The sequence below is a fragment of the Parasteatoda tepidariorum genome, chromosome 6 (assembly GCF_982258835.1).
Source record: "Parasteatoda tepidariorum strain Cologne lab strain chromosome 6, Ptep-v5.0, whole genome shotgun sequence".
NCBI classification, from domain to species: Eukaryota; Metazoa; Arthropoda; class Arachnida; order Araneae; family Theridiidae; genus Parasteatoda; species Parasteatoda tepidariorum.
The window spans coordinates 105,646,453-105,665,696 of NC_141760.1; the positions used below are offsets into that span (position 1 = coordinate 105,646,453).

A 19,244-nucleotide genomic window follows, 5' to 3' on the forward strand; every position below is an offset into this window, starting at 1 on the left:
AACGATTTTATAAAAATAAATAAGCTATTATTTTTATTAAAAATTATTGTTTTATCAAAAATTAATATTTAATAAAATAAAATTAAAGAAAATTAGATTCTAATTTATAAAAAAAATTAAAGAAATAGTCAGAGGCAAGCTAGTTATAGAATATTTTTACCCTTTCTACTGTCAAACATAAATACACATCTTCAATTTTAGTATATTTTACTTTAACTACACCTGCTAATGTTTTTTTATCGAATTTTTCTATTAAATTTAAAAATAAGTTTTGCTTCATAATATTTTTTAAAGTGTTAAATCCAAGGTGTAAATAATAACATGAACCATTTTGAAAGATACTGGTACATTTTATGAATGATGTATTAAAAATCAAAAAGATTTTTATTACATTATATTTTAAAGCGTCTAGTTATGCAGATAGTGTGCATATTGAAGGATTTAAAAAAATATAATAGTTTTTATCCCTATTCTGTAAAAAAAAGAAAAAATTAATGTATACTAAATTTTATATTAAATAACTATTTCATAATTTAAGGTTTCCAGAAACTTTTAGAATTTTTACGGAAAAGAAAGATATGAAATAGCGATTAACACAAACTAATATTACATGGACATAGGAAAGCTATAAAAAACTTCTTCTTCTTTATCGACACTATGGCCTTGGGGAGGCCAGGTCTGTCTCAATTGGTTGTTTAGTCTAATAAGATTCTGTTTTTCAGTTTTTAAATCATCTTTTTCACATATATATATATATATATATATATATATATATATATATATATATATATATATATATATATATATATATATATATATATATATATATATATATATATATATATATATATATATATATATATTTTAACTTCAGATCAGCAAGACAAACATATGGGGATAATGCTATAGGCTATGTGCAAGTTAAGCGAGAAAGTGATATCTGCATTGTTAAAGGGAAAATGACTCCTGAGCATAAAATAAAAGCCAAAGCATATGCAATAACTTTGACATGTGATGAATCTTCTGGGGTCATAAGCTCATTAGTGTGCGATAACTGTGCGGCCAGCGCAGGAGGATGCAAGCACATGATAGCGTTTCTTTTCTGGGTTCACCGAAAATGTTCGCTACCATCTCCAACAGAAATAGAATGCTATTGGAAAAAATCTAAACTTTCATCAGTTGGTTCATCCCAAAAATTTATTCATGCTTCTAGTTTAGGTAAAAAAGATATCAAAGATCTTCCCCCAAAGTGTCCTTCTATTTTAGAAGCAATACACTTCGATTTTAAAATATATTTTTAAAAAAACAAACGACGTTCAACTAGGCACGTAAACAAGCGTTAAATCACCAAGGAGAAAAAGTGTAAACAAACGCGAGTCAGGCTCGAATGGCGTCACTTTCTTAAAAGTCACGTGACTTCCTTTTTAAACTGAAAACGAAAGTACACGATTTTTAATTGCTCTTAATTAAAAAAGTAGCATTTTTTGGGAGGTAAAAAGATGTTTTTCAGGACTTTTCCATCATTCTGAATTCATTAAGAACATAAAAAAAATTGACTGCAATTGTCCATTCAGGAGTTCCATTGTCTTCTGGATTGGGTTCAAAATTACAAGGCTACGGAGTTGAACATTAGCAGTCGTAAACCCAAAAAATTGGTTCGGCTATTTAACGGCGGTTATAATATTAGTGTCAGTTAACTATCTGGGTCTTCAATTTAGCTATTCGGATCTTAAAAAGCGTTATTAATAGTTTTACTTCATGTAGTTTTTTTGTTGGTCACCGTATTCCTGAATGGGTTTTCCAAGTATTTATTACTATTTTAATTCTAAAAACATACTTTACTTACTTTTTATGTCATGAAAGGGGAAAAAAGTGAAACAAAATTACATCAAATTTTGCGAAAAGAATAATGCAAAAAGTTTTAAACCAAAAATATCATTATAAAATTCGTTTCAAATCCTTATTTTATTCCTTATGAAAAATATATCATTTGAGCAAAATTGGTTTTTAAATGATAAAAATAATAACAAATTTAAGGTTTTAGTGTCTATTTGATGATAGTTAGCCTGATACGTTCGCCTACCAACTGAAGCAAATTTAGTCAATTTAAATAAAAAATCATGTTCCCAATTTCCATTTGAAGTATTATTTGTATCAATTCAAAAGCTTATTTCATAAAATCATGGCCTTAAAAATCACTATAATACGTTAAGGGTTTGTTCTTGTTGTTGTAATGTAGGCCATTAAGGCAAGGGGTGTGATTATTCTTTTTTCCGGTGGCGCCATCTATGGTCAAAAATTCGACTTCCGGCAAACTCATTTATAGGGCGGATCTGTTCATATATCCATTCATTCTTCCACGGATTGCAATTTTGACCTGAACCAGAGAGCGATTAATCTCCAATTCAGTACCCCCAGAGGAATAATATGTTATGTGGAACATGGAGGACTTTGTGACTTCGCAAATTTAACGTGCACCAATAATCATTTACTACACAGGGAGTCTTCGGCTAGCTGGATTCGAACTCCCGTTCTCACGAACGTGAGTACAGCGCCCTACCAACCAAACTATCCCGCTCTCAAAGGGCTTTTTAGTCCCGCATTCACTAATTGTAAAGACACGGTTCCCAGTAGAACATCGAAGTCACGCAATACTGGCTGCGGTCAGAGTGGATGACCCCTTGGATCAGTGCCCGAAGGGTATGATGCTGCGAGGTATTGGTCCTCGTTAAACTGTTCTACCGTAAAGTGATCGACTTCGCGCGATGGTTGTCTGGCTACCAAAGCGGGGGTGCCATCTCCTCCGCAGAGGATCACAATTGTGATGGCATGTCTTAGGATCATCCTTAGGGATGTTTCCGAGACCGTCGCCAATAGCTCATTGTGCAGGTCTAGTGCGACGTAAATAAAACTACAACTAAGGACAAAGGGCTTTTTAAATCATTTAAATACAAGCGAATAGTAAGCAAAGTTTAGTTATGAAATACAGTGGGTGTACTTATTCCATTTTTCTCCAAAAAGTTCAACTCGATGGTTTCTACTCAGATATTTGACAAGAAAATTCAACAGACAAGATCACGAATGTAAGAATTTTATTTTGTGGTCGTTCTAGTGCGAATTAAATTATAGTATAGTTGGTTAACGTACAAATTAAAGATCGAGCTAACCACAATTAAAGAAAATAGTTCGTCAGCAAATTATCTATTTAGTAATATTATTTTAACAAACGCTTGAAAAAATTGACTTTAAATGATTTTTTTAAAAACTTTTTTAATTTTTTTTTTTTTTTTTTTTTTTTTTGAATACCGGGAATCTATTTTGCGTGCGTGTTCGCGAATGTTGCGCAATCAAGATACCTCAAGCTTCATAAAATCCATTGGCTATATGTATCTCTCAATAATCAAAAACATCTTAAATAAATCTTATTGGGGGACCTCTCATTATTTCAGACAGATAAAGAAAATTCTCATAAACTATTATCAATTTAAACTCATGAAAAGTAAAATCGTTCCGCGTTCGGCTGACCACCTGACCGGAACATATGCTCCTGCATCCCAGAGCTTAAATTCAGGCAAACTCAGATGGGCACAGTAGGCCTTGGCCCTCAATGGGCTGTCGCGCCACTGAGTAGAGTAAAAGTAAAATCGAAAGAGAAATTAATCTTTTTTCTGATTTTTAGCAAATGGAAGAATGTATTAAATGGAGAAAATATAATTTTTTGTATGTGAAATTTAGAGAACTAGCGTAACTGTGCGTTTTAATATAGTCCCCCATAAAAATACAGTTATTCTCTCTCTTTATAATTCTAATGTAAAACTGCATTTTTAAAATTCGGTACTTGTCCATTTCGCCGGTGAACAGTTGCCGATGCAAAGTTACCGATTACAAGTAAATTAATTTTTTTCTTTAACTCAATTTTTTAGGTGTTAGTCATTTTTAAGTATAAAAAGTAAACAAATAAAATAGCGGGATTTATTAGGGCAGGTGAAAATGAAAAATGCCTTTAATTTGTTCAAGTATTTTGAACAAAACATCAAATAAAATAATGAATAAATAATAAAAAAATACTTTATCGTAGAAGTGTGCTAATAAACCAAACTGACAGTTCGACATAAAAACATTTCAGAACCTATGTTTGAATTTATTTTTTGTTATAGAATAAACATACAATTTTTCACTATCAAAAAAAAAAAAAAAAAAAAAAAAAATTATTAGATATTTTGCTCTAAATTTTTGAATTTTAATCTGCTAATTGTAATTTTCCAACTTTTCAAATTGCATTATATTCGCTTGATGTTATTTTAATCTAATTTTTTTTAACCCTTATTACAACAATAAAAATATTCGCTTTGTTGTAGATTGTTAAAAGAAAAATCTCAAAACTCAACTATTGTTTAAAATGCAACAATGTGTCAGTATTGTTTAAAGAGATACATTAAACTAGTGATTATTGTCATTCCAAACTTTGTATTTGGGGCGCTATCTTGAATTTTTGTTCAAGGCGATTTGAAAATTGATTAATTTTTAAGTCATGAAGTGGCTTAAGAGATTGAGGCGATATTTCGCCAATTTGAGCTCTTGCTCTGGATGCAAGAGTGATCATGCTGGGGATTTGGATGAGAGGAAAATTGTTAAATATTATCGGAAGCGGGCTGTAATTCTGGACACAGTTCATCCATGGGCTTTCCCATTTGTGTCCGTCCAGACGCAGACTGATAATATTTATTGGACAAACCTCTCAGTAAATGCTCAGACGCAGACTGGTGATATAGAGTAGACAAACCTCTCAGAAAATGTTTCGGATTACGGATTATGGATAAAGGCTTATGGTTTAAGGATTATGGATTAAGGGTTAAGGTTAAAAGATGACAAACTTTCAAAAGTACGTACTTGTGAGTTCGATTAAAGTAATTGTTATCATAGAAATTGTTTAATAGAAAATGAATACAAATCATTTGTTAGATTACTGTAAATCCCTAGCACAAGAATCTACCAATAAAGTGACACTGCAAATTAGCAAGAAAACATTGTTTTACACATTAAAGCATTAAAAAATATTTAAATTTCAGAAAAATTAGAGACAAATGTATTGTTTTTTTTTAAAAATGTATTTTGAATGCTAAGCATTTTATTTTAACACCTTAATCAGTAACCTCAATAACACTTAAGTAACAATAAACAAGAATGTTATTTCACTTGATTTTATGGGGGATGTTTACGAGAAATTTAGAATGGGCCATAAAAAAAAAAAAAAAAAAAAAAAAAAAAAACCAATTATAACATGTTGGTAACAGTTCACTAAAAGTAATATTTTCCTAATTTTTATCACGTGATTGGAAGCATTACATATGTCAAAAGTTTAAAACCCTCAAAACCCTTAAGATATTCCCAAATAGGGTATAATCTATATTTTATAGGGTATAATCTATACCTGAAAATACCCACTGATCAAGTTCTGTTTGTTCAGCATAAAAATTTAAAAAAAAATTTTGTGGTTGATGAAAGTTGCGTGGTTGAAAGTTGTTCCAAAGCTGACGACTGTGTCATATGATATGGAAAATGGTGAGCAGACAATGGGAGTTATGGTCAGGCACGTAGCCCAACCCTTAAAAAAGGTGTTTTTGTAGTTGACAGGTGTGTAAAAATAAACCTGAGATGAGGTTATATTTTACACCAAAAATAACGTCATAAATGATCTCATTTACACCTCTTAAAATCAACCTCATATATAGTTTAGCAGTACTTTTAGTTGAAATGGGGTGAAATTATTTACACCTCAAATATATTTATTTGTTTTAAGTGTGGGAAAAATTACCTGTACTCATCAAAATCAACCTCTCTGAGCTGGTTGCTCTAAGATTTCGATTTCGATTTCTAAGCTAGTAGCTAGATTTCTATTAACCTCAAAACGACCTCAAGTGTGAATAAAACAACTTCACATACCATTATTATATATTGCAAATTGGAATTGAGCATAATAATCCTCCAATTCCAGTGTCTACACTCTAGCTAGTCGGAAAGTGTATGAAATTAAATTTCAATTGACGATAAATTTTATTTGGCGATAAAAAAGATGGTATAAAAACAATACTTGTTGTAGTCAGAAAACAATTGAAACTTGTATTGTCTCTGGGTATACTGACCTGATGAATTAACCAATTTTGTTTGTAGCGTTTCTGGATTGGCACAAAAAATAACCTTTTCATGCCATTATATGCTGTTACTTTTTTTTAACTGATGCTGCATACGTTGTTTCTGTTTCTTGTTTCTAATCATGTCACAAAAAACTATTGTTCAAATGATCATGTACTTTACATTCTACAGAGTACTGCACTGTATATTATATCCACTATACTAAAGTGTTATTTTCATTTAGTAAATTTACCATTTTTACGAATTCTGATTTCATTTGTCTTTAGGTTTGAGGTTGAACCAGTGTAGGATGACGGATGGTAATTGACGAACGACAAAATTCTGGACAAAAATTAAAAATATTTGTATTCATTAAAATTTTGGTTCAAAAGTGTTGAACTTCTTGCAAGCTTAATGCACCAAAAGCTTGCCAATGACGGAGAAAATGGATTAAGTACAAGGATTCAACAAGCCAAAAAAAAGAGAAATAATTTAAAAGCCGTGCGGTTTGGGATATCAAGCCACCATGTATTTAGGATGAGAACCATGTATTTAGTACTATGCATACTTAATTCCTGAAAAATGAAAAACTTTTAGAATGCTTGTTCTCTCCATGTAAAATATAGCTTTACGTTAATAAAAAACTTTAAATGATTGATGTTTTCTTTTTATATTTTATGATATCATATAGTTTTTCTAAGTTGCTTTGTTTAAAGCTATAATTTAAGATTGATAAGCATGGTAATTATGTTCGCAAAAAACTCCCAAGAGTGAGTTAAAGCTATTTTAGTCTACAGTAGCAAAAATTTAAAAGAAATTAGCTAAATATATTTTTTTGAAATACAAAATTAAAAACCAATTACATTTACTTTTGCAAACAGGTAAAAAAGATACGAAGATTTAAATAGTAATTTTAACATTTTTGTGAAGGAAAATATCAAAATTTAGATGGAGGTTTTTCTTTGCTGCTATATTTTTTTCTCTCCGGAGATAGTACAGAAAGAAATCCTTGCAACTTATATGTTGTCGTTTCTAATACCATTTGTCGATGCCCACAATCCCGCTTGGTAAAACCAAGAGAATGTAAGGCAGAGGGTGCGTTATTTGTTTTTCAGTGGTGCCATCTATAGTCAGGAGTACGACTTCAGCCACACACACGTCCCAACCCTTTTATAGGGTGGATCCATTCATATATCCACAGATCGTAATTTTGACCTGAACCGGAGAACGATCAATCTACAATTTGCTATGGAGCATGGAGAACTTTGTGACCCCACAGATTTAATGAGCACCAGTCACCATTTACTACACTTCTGCCGGCGGAGAGCGAACTCATGACCTCGTGGGCATGGGTCCAACGCCCTACCAACCAGGTTATCACGGCCCTTGAAACTTATAAAGTTATCAAATATAAAACTACGAGCCGTGTTAGCTTAGGGGATAGAGCATTCGCCTTCCAAAGAAATGAACCGGCTCCAAATCCCAGCGATGGCTGGTTGATTCCAATTTTTGCACCCGGCTGGCACCGACCACGTGCTGACGTAAAATATCCTCAGTGGTAGACGGATTATGGGTGAGAGTCCCCTTGCTGTGAGGCTAACCGTCGGTAGATTTCGTTGTTTTCCTATCCATGTAACGCAAATGCTGGTTAGTTGCATCAAAAATTCCTTCACGAAGGCAAATGTCCCTATACTTGATCCAGGAGTTCCCTTGTCTTTCGGATAGAGTTCAAAATTGCAAGGCTAAGGAGTTGAACATTAGTAGTCGTAAACACAAAAAATGGGGTAGGTTGCTCAACAATGATTGTAAAACAAAATATAGAACTCCAGTTGAAATCCGAACTAAAGTCGAAAAGTGAAACAATAATTTTTCAGGCGATAATATGATAACAAATTCGGCTTGTTGTCGTCAGAAAATGAATGTAACTTGCATTAGCTTCAGGAAAAAAATCCGAGCTTCTAAGGTAGTCAGAAGTTTGATAAACGATAATATGACAATATATTCTGCATGTAGTAATATCACAAAAAGCTGGAAACTCGTGACTTCAATCAGGATATAGATTTAGTAAAACTTTTAATGTCCTACCTATCTGTTTAGTTTGTCTAATATTTGCAATTTATTTAACTTACTCTCTAAAATTAGTTCAAGTCCTTTTTTTTGTGGTAAGGTGGATGGGGTTTGAAAGAATTGGCTATAAGTTTGAACCTTGAAAATAACCGAATTTTTAAATTCTGAATTTAGAACTACAATTAACCTCGATGAAAAATTATTCATTTCGGTGAGAAGTACAATTCCCACTACTTTATAAAGAGCAAAATATTTTTTTAAAATTAATTTAATTAAAAATTGAAAGTAGAAACTTCAATATAAAAAATTAATCATTTTCTATTTTGATGTTTCTACTTTCTATTAATTTTGGTTCTTTGCAAATCTGAACTTGATTATAAGTCATTTTATTTTGCTCGTTAAGTTTACGACCAAGATTTGTATACTTGCGGAGAAATAGAATTTCTAACTGATTTGTTCAAATGAAATGCAGTAAACTAAAAAAACAAAACTTGCTTTTTTGAGTAATAGTAGTATTTGACTTTTTTATATCATGAATTTCGTTTTTAATTTCCCGATTTTTTCCTTTTATAAACACATTTATTGACACAATATGTAGTAATGAAGAGAAGTAATTTTACTAGTTAACACAATACAGTTTACTCTCGATATTTCAAAGTTAAAGGGGCACTAAAAATGTTTCGAGATAGTTCAGAAGTAAATATGTGATCTAAAAGTAGAAAAATATATTCTAAAATATTTCTCCCAAACGTAGAGTCACGAAACATAAGAATAACTACTATTAAATATGTATGCGATAATAGTTTCCTATAATTCTAAATACTACAAAAATAATTTTATTTTTAAAGTTAAGACAAAAAATAATTATGCATTAAATAGAAAAGAATTGGTGTACAATAAACTTCGTGATTTTTCTGAAAAAATTCCTTTTCTCCTTAGAATAAAAATCCACATAACAAGGTTTTTAAAAGAAACTCTTCGACATAGGAATTCAAACTAACATTGGGTGGATATATAATGCTAAGGTGAAAAATATTTTTTTGACATAGCAAGGTTTTTGAGATATCGAGAGTATATTGTATAATGATAACCTTTCATTGTATAACAGTAGCTCAAATAAGAAAAAAGTTTACCTGTTTAGCTTTTTATATTTTAAAAACTTTCGATACAATTACCAAGATTGCGACAACTACTAATAATTCTCGCATTTTTTATTTTATTTATAATTTTTTTGTTACTTTTGACATAAAGATAAGCGCGAGCATATAAAATGAAACTCTGGAGGGAGATAATTTTTCTTCAGCCATGAATAAAAAGTAATTAAAGCAACAAAAAAAGTGAAAAAAAATTTGAGAAAAAAACGCCTGAAATTGCAATAACTTCAGAACAAATTTAAATTTCGAAAAAAAAAATATCTCGCGTTAAATTCATGTATTAAAATTATTCTTTCAGCATCTCAAATTATAACGCTATAGTTATCTTTCTGCTGTTTGCAGAGCTGCATGCATGGTATTTTTTATTACATGCTTTATAGTTATCAAATCAAAGTATGAAATTGATTTAAATAAATTTTAAGAAAAAATTTTAGGTAAATTTAGGTAAGATAAAATTTTAAAATAATAAGTCAAAATGGAGAGGCGCTAAAAGGAGCTAAAACCAAATTTATTACATGTTGACAATTTAAATAAAAAGTTAGAAACTAAAGTTAGAGCAAAACAAAATTTTAAAGATATGTATGCAAAATAAGCATATTCACAAATACTGTTAACATTTAACATTTTATATCACAAATATTGATAACAGTTTGAATGCTTTGCAATTCAGATTGTTATGATAATTACTATTATACAGAAAATCCTACATTTTTTTTTACTATGAAATTACTTGTTTAAAACTACTTTTATTTTATTTAAACAAGTGCATGTTAAAGTGTTTTCTTTATTTCATAATTCAGTTATCAACCAAGAATTATTATTCCTATAAATACAACACTAAAATTTTCATATCCTTATTGACAAAACCCAAGTAGTTTTTTTTATTATTTAGGCTGTTACCTTGATTGTTATTTATTATATAGAAAAAAAATCATCCCATTTTTCTGTGTAAATATAGATGCAAACGGATTGCTTTATAGCCGCCTTTTTTTATAGAAAAAACCTGCATAATTATTTGCTCATAACTATGCATACTAAAATCGATGCTATTTATGCATTTCACTTTATTTTATAGTTCTTATCACAATTAAACATATCGAATATATTTGTACATTCGAAAATGACCACCGAACACTCTAATTTGCATATCCTTATAGACGTGCATTATACTTAGATTTTTTTTTTCATTCACAAAATTTTAATACCTAACTTTTATAGCCTCTAATTGGATCGCTATAAAGTGCCTCCGCATATAAAGGTGGGGACAGTAATTATAGTCAAAATGTACCACAAACACACCATCATCAGCAGCAGCGAATCAAGCAGCAAGTGCCGGCAGTTAATGGTCAAATGATCAGCTTGTTCTAAAAGGTGTGGTTGTGGAATAATAAAAAAGAACAAACACGATGGTGGCCGCTGGGCCAGAAAATGAAAAATCGGGTTGTTGTGTGTGTAGATGTGTTTTTTTGAATGTAGGTCGTTGGTCTGTCTTGTCATCCATCGTTTTGAGAGTTGAGAGCGAGACAGAGAAGTGGTTGTTCCTAAGAAGAGAGAGAGCGAGAGTTTTTGAATGTCCTTGGGGGAATTAAAAAAGAAGACGCGGAAGTAGAAAGTGAAAACATGGGGTAAGTGTTCGTTTTTTCGCTTGTTCTTGCACCATCATTCCCCACCTGATAAGGGGGGTTGAACACTTTCAGTTTCATCTTCCTTTGCATCACTATCGGAAATGATTTTATCAATCTTTTTCGTTATAGTATTACTATGATAATATGACTATCAAAGACGTTTTAATCTTCATGTTAAAGAATAAGAAAATTTTATGAAAAATTAAAAGATATAATAGTCTGAATTCATATTACCGTTATTGTGGATGCATTGACATTGGCAAAGAAAACATGTAATGTTTACTTATCACAGTTTCGTAATATTATTCTCTACTATAATTGCGTTTCTGACTTAGATTATTAGATTGAAATTATAAAGGCTTAAATGAAAAGTGAAGTATCTTTAATATATTATAAATGAAATGTATGATAGTACCTTTATTACCCAACATTTTATGCTAAACGCATTTCTTGCTCTTTTATAACTACTAAACAACAAAATATTTTTGTTTATTAAGTGTTAAATAAATAAGTTTTCATAATTATTAAACTGGACCATTTTCTCTATGTATTCGTAAAATCGTAAGTGCCACCGCTGTTTCGGGTTACATTTTGTTTACAACTTTACTTTACTTTTTGTTTTGCTGTGCATAAACTTTTGTTTTGCTGTGCAATTAAAATCAGAACTATGAAAGTGTGCAGAATAATGTTCAGGGTGTACGATGGGACAAAAAAATTAACATTAATTAGCATTAACATTAATTTCAATAATTAGTTCTAGATTACTGACTGTTAAACTGGTAGTAAAAAAATTCAATGTGGGCCGCTCTGCAGGAAAGAAAAATGCAACAGCAGCGTTTAAGTTTGACTTGCCAAAAAGAAATTTTTTTAACAATTTTTTTCTTAAATTTCAATTTTTTTTAATAAATTTATAACAACTTTAAGTGTCTATTTTTTCTCTTTCTTTTGCTATCTTTTTTTATGGACTTATAAATTTTTTTTTTTGAATGAGAAACACCCTTTAGGGTTGGTGAGCAAAGCGAGCAGAGGACAAAGCCACCAAAAAATTGCCAATCTGTTGTCTTACCGATTTTGATTAATTCATAATGGACGAAAAACATTATAAGATCATTAATAAACGAACAACAAATTAATAAAAGTAAAAACGGTTTTTACCTGTAATATTTAGTTATTGTCCTTTCTTGAAATTATTCTCTGTTATTATTATTTACCTTTTATACTTTGTGTCGAATGATATTACTTTATTGTGCAACAATTGTTATAACAATAAAGAAATAATTATGCAGCGAAAAATAATGTTTTGCAACTTTTAAATGGTTCGAATATATAACATTTTACAATTATTATACGGCATTGTATTAGAACTATGTACCAAATAATTGTATAATAAATTTTTAGAATGCAAACTAATTATTTAAAATAATGCAGCAATAGTAAGAATAAAAACATCCGATATTGCTAAATAATATTTTAGAAGAAAAGCATTTAAAATGATTTTTCCTTGGCCAAAGAATTTTTCAAAGTAACCCAAAATTAAATAAGAGTTTCACAAACAAGCTTGCGGATAAAATTTCAAAATGATTAGGTTTAAATTTTATTCCAGTTAAATTAAATCCGTAGAATCAAATCAGTATAAATAGAATAAAAATTTTGGGGATTTGATTGTTTTTAAAATTAGTTATAATTGTTTTCTTTCATTAGAACTTCATCTTCTAAATCCCAGGTTGGCACAAACGCTCCCAGGGGAAGAAAAGATTTTCTGGAGAATTTGAGCAACTTATATTAAAAAATTATGTTGAAAAACTATAGCATATTTAAGTCTGTTTGTGCATTAAATGTTATTAAAACGAACTCTTAATTTAGCAATTTATTGAAAAATGGATTACTAACCAATTATAGTAAAGGCAACATTTTGCTCGCTATTTTACATAAAAAAAATATTTAACAGAATTTTCGATGTTTTATTTTCTCCATTTCTCGAAATTGAAACTATATTTTTTGTTTCGTTTTTTCTATTTATATATTTATTTTAATTTCTAACAATATATTTTGCTATTTTTTAATTTATTATGAGCATAAATTACGATAGTTTTGAATTTTAAAATAACCTGTTTAAAAGTTACTTTATACTAAACAATTATTTGCTTCAGTGAAGTATAGAGCCTTTTTCGAATTATTATGTAACAATGAGTCTTGCTCATTTTTATATTTTATTTTATAACCGTTATTGAACAGCCGGTCCAATTTTGGGCTTACGACTACTAACGTTCAACTCCGTAGCCTTTTTTTTTAACCCAATCCAGAAGACAAGGGAACTTCTGGATCAAGTATTAGAAGAAATTTGCCTTCGTGGGGGATTTTTAGATGGAACTAACCCAGATTTGCGTTACATGGTGAGGAAAACCACGAAAATCTTCCACGGCTAGCCTGCCTGTAAGGGGACTCTATCCTATGAACCGTCTACCATTGAGGATATATTTACGTCAGTCCTGTGGTCGGTACAAGCCGGATGCTGAATTCGCTTCGACTAGCCACCGCTGGGATTCGAACCCAGTTCACCGGAACATTGGAAGGCGAACGCTCTATCTCCTGAGCCATCACGGCTCTCATCCTTATATCGTATTATTACCATATAAAAAAGTTTTTTTTTCTATATATCTGTTAAAGACATTGTGACTGACTAAGAGTTAATTCCAAAGTCTATTGTTGATATCTCCACATTTTATGGATGTTTGATTTGTATGCTTATAATTCGCTGCATAGCTTCAAAATGTATTGACAACTCAATACCAGATCGTTATTATTTGTTGTAGATGAAAATAATAATAAAAGTATTTCATACAATTAAAACTGTAAAAAAATTGGGTAGGGCTGAAATTTTTTTCGCATATTATAGTTAGAACTAGCGCCTTTCATCTTTCGAAATTATCTTGTGCATTGTATGAACTTTAATGGTAAAAAAGCTGGACAAATGTTTCAAAATATTCTAATTCTTCATATCCTTCTCCTATCCGAGCACTTCAATTAGTTATGAAGAATTATGCTCACCAAATATTTTCACCGCCCAGTTGCTAATCGCGGTTTTTCCCAGACAAAAGTATTTTGATTTCAAATTTTACCATTTTTAAGAGATGTCTGCGATATTGTCAAAAGTTTTCTATGCATCGAATTTGTGTAATAATTCAAAATATGTCTGGCAACCATTAAATTACACAATACAATTAAATTACACCCTTGTGCAAATTAATTGAAACAAACTTTTTTTTTCGTGTTATTTAAAGAAGATGCTTTGGGGTTGTTTCGGTTACAATGAGGTTGGACCTTTGCAGCCTATTGACGGTATGATGCGTTCTGAGCAGTACATTACTATTCTGGGTAAAACAGTTGTTCCAGAGTTGAAGAAACGATACCCTGATGGAACAGGGATTTTTCAACAGGATTTAGCTCCTTGTCATACGTCCAAAATTGTCAAGAAATTCATGTCTGAGAATCAAATTGAGACATTGGAATGGCCAGGGAACTCTCCGGATATCAACCCAATTAAGAATCTCTGGGGCATATGCAAGAATCGCCTATTAAATATGGACTGTACAACTATGGAGAAGCTAATTACGGCGTTAATTCATGTGTGGTACAAGGACACAAATATTATAAATGACTGTAAAAAATTAGTGGAATCCATGCCGAATCGTGTCCAAATGTTGATAAAGTGTCGTGGAGATCATATTATGTACTAAAAATTTTTGAGTTTGTATAAATTTAAATAAAATAGCGTTTTCTCTTAATTTTCTGAATTTATTGAGTTTTTTTCAATTAATTTGCACAAGGGTGTACATGATAGAATAAAGCGCCGAAACACTGTTTATATTTAAAGTTTTCTGAGAATGTCCGAAATGGATGGTTGTTGATTTTCACTGGTGAATATTGACAATCACATAGTAGCTTTGGTAAATGTCCGAAATATATACTACGTCTAGTTAAGTGCCACTGTTCAGTATACATTTGCCCGTCAAGATGAAGTGTCACACACACACACACACATATATATATATATATATATATATATATATATATATATATATATATATATATATATATATATATATATATATATATATATATATATATGTGACACTTCATCTTGAAATTCATATATATATATATATATATATATATATATATATATATATATGTCACAGCCCAGCATGCATTTAACCGGTACTTCGAACACTGATTTTTTTCCTAATCTATTCTCAGCAGATATTAAAATATTGAATAAATATAATAATATCAACGAATAAATTAATATCGATTTGGACATATAACAAATATTTCGGACCTTTACCAAATCGACTATGTGACTGTCGACATTCTCATGATTTCGGCTATTAACGGTAACATAACGGAGGACGCTGCACACAGGGAGAAATATTTCGTGACAAATTTTATTTTTATCTCGAGAGACAATCTAAAATTTAAAATATAAAAAAAAGGAATTTAGATAATCGGGAAGTACATTATGAAACTTCAAACGCTGGTTTTATTCCTCCAAAATATCAAAAGATAAACAAAGTTTAACAGGGTTACTACCCCACTGCGTGAATCTTAAGTAATTCTAAGATAATTTATTTGACTTTTGATATTTCAAAAAAAAAAAAAAAAAAACAGCAACATATTTTAGCTCTTGAAGCTTTTGGTTTGCTCCAAGTTTATGTGAATTCCCTTTTTTGTAAACTTTAAATTACTAATTCAGGTGAAACAGAATTTGCAATAATAGATTTCTCCCGCTATATATCGCTTAAACGGAACAGTAATGTTACTATTAATAGCATATGCGAAAAATCTAAATCAGTCCCGTGCTGTTATAAAGAGTCTTGCTGTTAAATTTCTGACTTAATAAACTTTAAATGAATTACATTTCATAATCAGTGATTAAAATAAAGTCTTTGGTAATTAGGACAGTTAAAAATAAGAAATAGGATGTTAGGAAAGCATGGTTTTGCGTGATAAGCCATTAATGGCCACACGTGCCTCAATTTGATACGGTGGAATTTAAACAGTGCCACGTGAAAAATATAAACAAGTAAATAAAAAAAAATAGTAATTTCACCCTCAGAAGCTTGTCGAAGAAGTTGATTTTCGGAAATTTGTGTCAAAAACCAGTCTTCCAAATTTACACGATTTTATTCTCATATATTGTTGCAAGTTGTGGTCAACATATGTTTCTAAACAAATTTTTTTCTATCATAAACATAATAAAACTGAAATATGGCTCAATATCAGTAGCCTTTTTAAGAGCTAATTCTGATTTAGATTTAAAATAAAGTGTTTTCTTTAAAAGGTAAATGTTTAAAAATATTTATTTACAATGAAAGTATGTACTTACAATGATGGTACTTATGTTTTTTATAGTGTTCGAATAATACCTATACACACTTACAGAAAAACATGTGTTATTTAAGTAAGAAAAAAAAACTGTATCACCTTATAAATAACAATTTTCTTAAAAAAAAAATCCTAGTGTGTTGGAAATGGCCAACAATTTTAATTTTATCTATAGGTAGAACTCTTTTCAAAAGGTTGGCTACGATCCCAGTGACATATATTGAAAAATGTCTGTATTTTCGGGTAAAATTTCTATACACTTTAAAGTATTTATTACTAGAGGCCTAAAATACTTTTACTGGAATAAATAGTACGAGAAGAAATAGCTGAATTTATTACTCAATTTTTTATTAGTACGGTGTATACTAAATAGTTCAATTGGATTATTTTAATATTTTTTTCTAAAATTCGAATCAATCAAAAAAATCTTTCAAGAAAGCAAATTTCTCTCAATACTTGATCCAGGAGTTCCTTTGTCTTCTGGATTGGATTCAAAATTACAAGGCTACGGAGTTGAACAATAGTAATCGTTAACCCAAAATTGGATTACCAGCACACCTGTTATATACTCTTTGATTTGATTAAACAATTTTTTTTTTGGCAAGAAAAATTTAATTTGAATTTTTAGAGATTCAAGGTCAACTGTTCAACGACGGTTATAAGATATAAGATACTTTCATAAAAATAATTTAAGCGATAAATTTAAAGTTGTTTTTATATTACAGTTCGTTCAGGTCATGGACAAGGTTAAAGTGATCTAGTTTGCTTAAATACAGTTTTTTTAAATACACTTACTTTAAATTAAGTAAGAAATAAAATTAAATTTCAACTAAACAGCAGAGGAAAAATTCTAGGTGGCATTATTTAATTACATCTTTACTAACATTTTAGCGATTACTCTCATTTTTATTTTCTACTAGCCGCCTAAGGCGGCCAGCTGTCCGCCACTCTGAAGATTTTCACAAATAAAGTTTTTTAAAACATAGCAGGAAATCTGAAGATTACTGGACAATTAAAGTGTTCCTGTCCAGCAATTTTGTCTTCATATCCAGTTCTGCTGCAGATGTGTTATAGCTCTTGAGGATGTTTGAAATTATATAGCTACAACGCTTAAGAAAAAAAAAAAACTAAAATGCTAAATACATGAAAAGAACACGAAAACGAATAAATTTTTTATGGTATCAATTTCTATTTCTACATAATTTTTTATGGTATCAAATTCTATTTCTATATCTGTTACGTCAAGCACTCAGGTATTATAATTTGATCTAGTTGTGCTTGTATAATTTTGATCTAGTTGCGCTTTCTACGTCATTTTGTTAACATCGTTTGGCTTGTTATTTAACATCGTTTGGTTTGTTATTTCTAAGTTAACTTTCAAAAAATTGGCTGGCATCAGCATTTTTATTCTTTAAGTTGCTTATTTTTTCTTTTGGAATTCGTTCCCTTTTAGCGAAATGTTTTTCAACCTAATCGAATTCTTTGCCGACTGTTCTCTGTATATATAAAGAAAATAAAGTAAGTATTTTTAAAGTGTTGTGAAAAGAATTTTTAGTTGTACAAAGTACTACAATATCGCTATTAAAATTATCGTCTTCGCTTAAGAAAAAAAAAAATAGAGCGTGGGAAGAAGAAGAAAAACTTATTATAACAATTATGAACAGCGACAAATATATCAAAGCGAAGCGTTCTATTTACGTATCGAATATGTTGCCACATTTTTAATACAAAAGTTAAACTTTTCTCCACTTTAATAAATGTAAACTAATGCGAACTTTATAATTAAATTATTAATTCCTTCGTATATTATTGGTTTAAGTTGTCGAAAATTAATATTTCAATTGTGAGGTTCGCATTAGCATACATTTATAAGAGTGGGGAAAAGTATATGCATTTTTTAATAGTTTTTTGAATATGGCTCTTTGAAGACGAAAAAGCAGACGAAAAGCATAGACTTACAAAATGACTGATAACTAAATAACTAATCAAAATTTTTGAAAAAGAAAAAAAATACTTCTTCATTATGTCAAAACACAATTATGGGCCGAATTTCGTGCCCGGGCGAGGCTTCTGGGGCGATATATTGTGATTACAGACACACACACACACACACACACAGGTACGCAAGAGCCTGCAACCGGGGACGTGTGTGCCGGTACCCGCGACCGAGGACCTCCGTTAATAATGGGTGTATTTTGATAAAACTTGGGTATATATATTCTAATACATGGTTGATAATAGTTTTATGCTCAAATTTGAAATATTTTTATTTTTTCGAAGTAGGCAATTTTGCAAGGTAAGCGAGGACTTCCATACACAACATACACACTTTACACAGCTAATCGAGGACCTTCAGTAGAAAAAGTCGCATAGCATGCATTTTCACAGAATTACTCTGTTCCAAGTCATTTAAATTTTAAATCATTTAGTTAGGAGATGCTTATACTTTGTGTTTTACATTTTATTTGAATGTTATTGCAAAAAAATATATATATTTCGTGTTTAGATGCTGAATTTTTTTAAAACCTTTTTGGTCCTAGAAATATGACAACTCGAATGAAAATTAATAACTATATGGCAAAATAGACTCTATTTTATAGCTTTTAAAAATTAAATTTTCTTAAAATTTAAGATGCATCCCTTCAATTCTCAAATACCATACTTTTTCATTATTTTGCTTATGTTAGGGCACTAAACTCGGTCGCACATTAAAGCTCATCCAGATTCAGATCAATAAAAATAAACTTATTTGGGAAGTAAAGGCGGTCGGTGTGCGCAATGCAGACTACAATGACAGTACCATTCCTATAAAACTGGAGTTCCTTGCGCATCACGGATATTTTGTTCTCATGATTTATAGTTTTTTTAAAATTTGTTTATT

General features: G+C 30.3%; 1 protein-coding gene across 2 annotated transcripts in view; it reads left to right on the top strand.

Annotated features, from left to right (window-relative positions):
* The window catches only part of LOC107456259 (dual oxidase maturation factor 2), a 296,093-nt gene that overhangs the window by 29,517 nt on the left and 247,332 nt on the right, over positions 1 to 19,244 (top strand). Inside the window, exon 1 of one of the 2 annotated variants that reach the window (XM_087166346.1) lies at positions 10,847 to 10,978. The exons of the other annotated variant lie outside the window; for it this stretch is intronic. The gene's annotated coding sequence lies outside the window, so the exon portion shown is untranslated. Of the gene's footprint in view, positions 1 to 10,846; positions 10,979 to 19,244 lie in introns of those variants that run through there. 2 annotated transcript variants of the gene reach the window in all.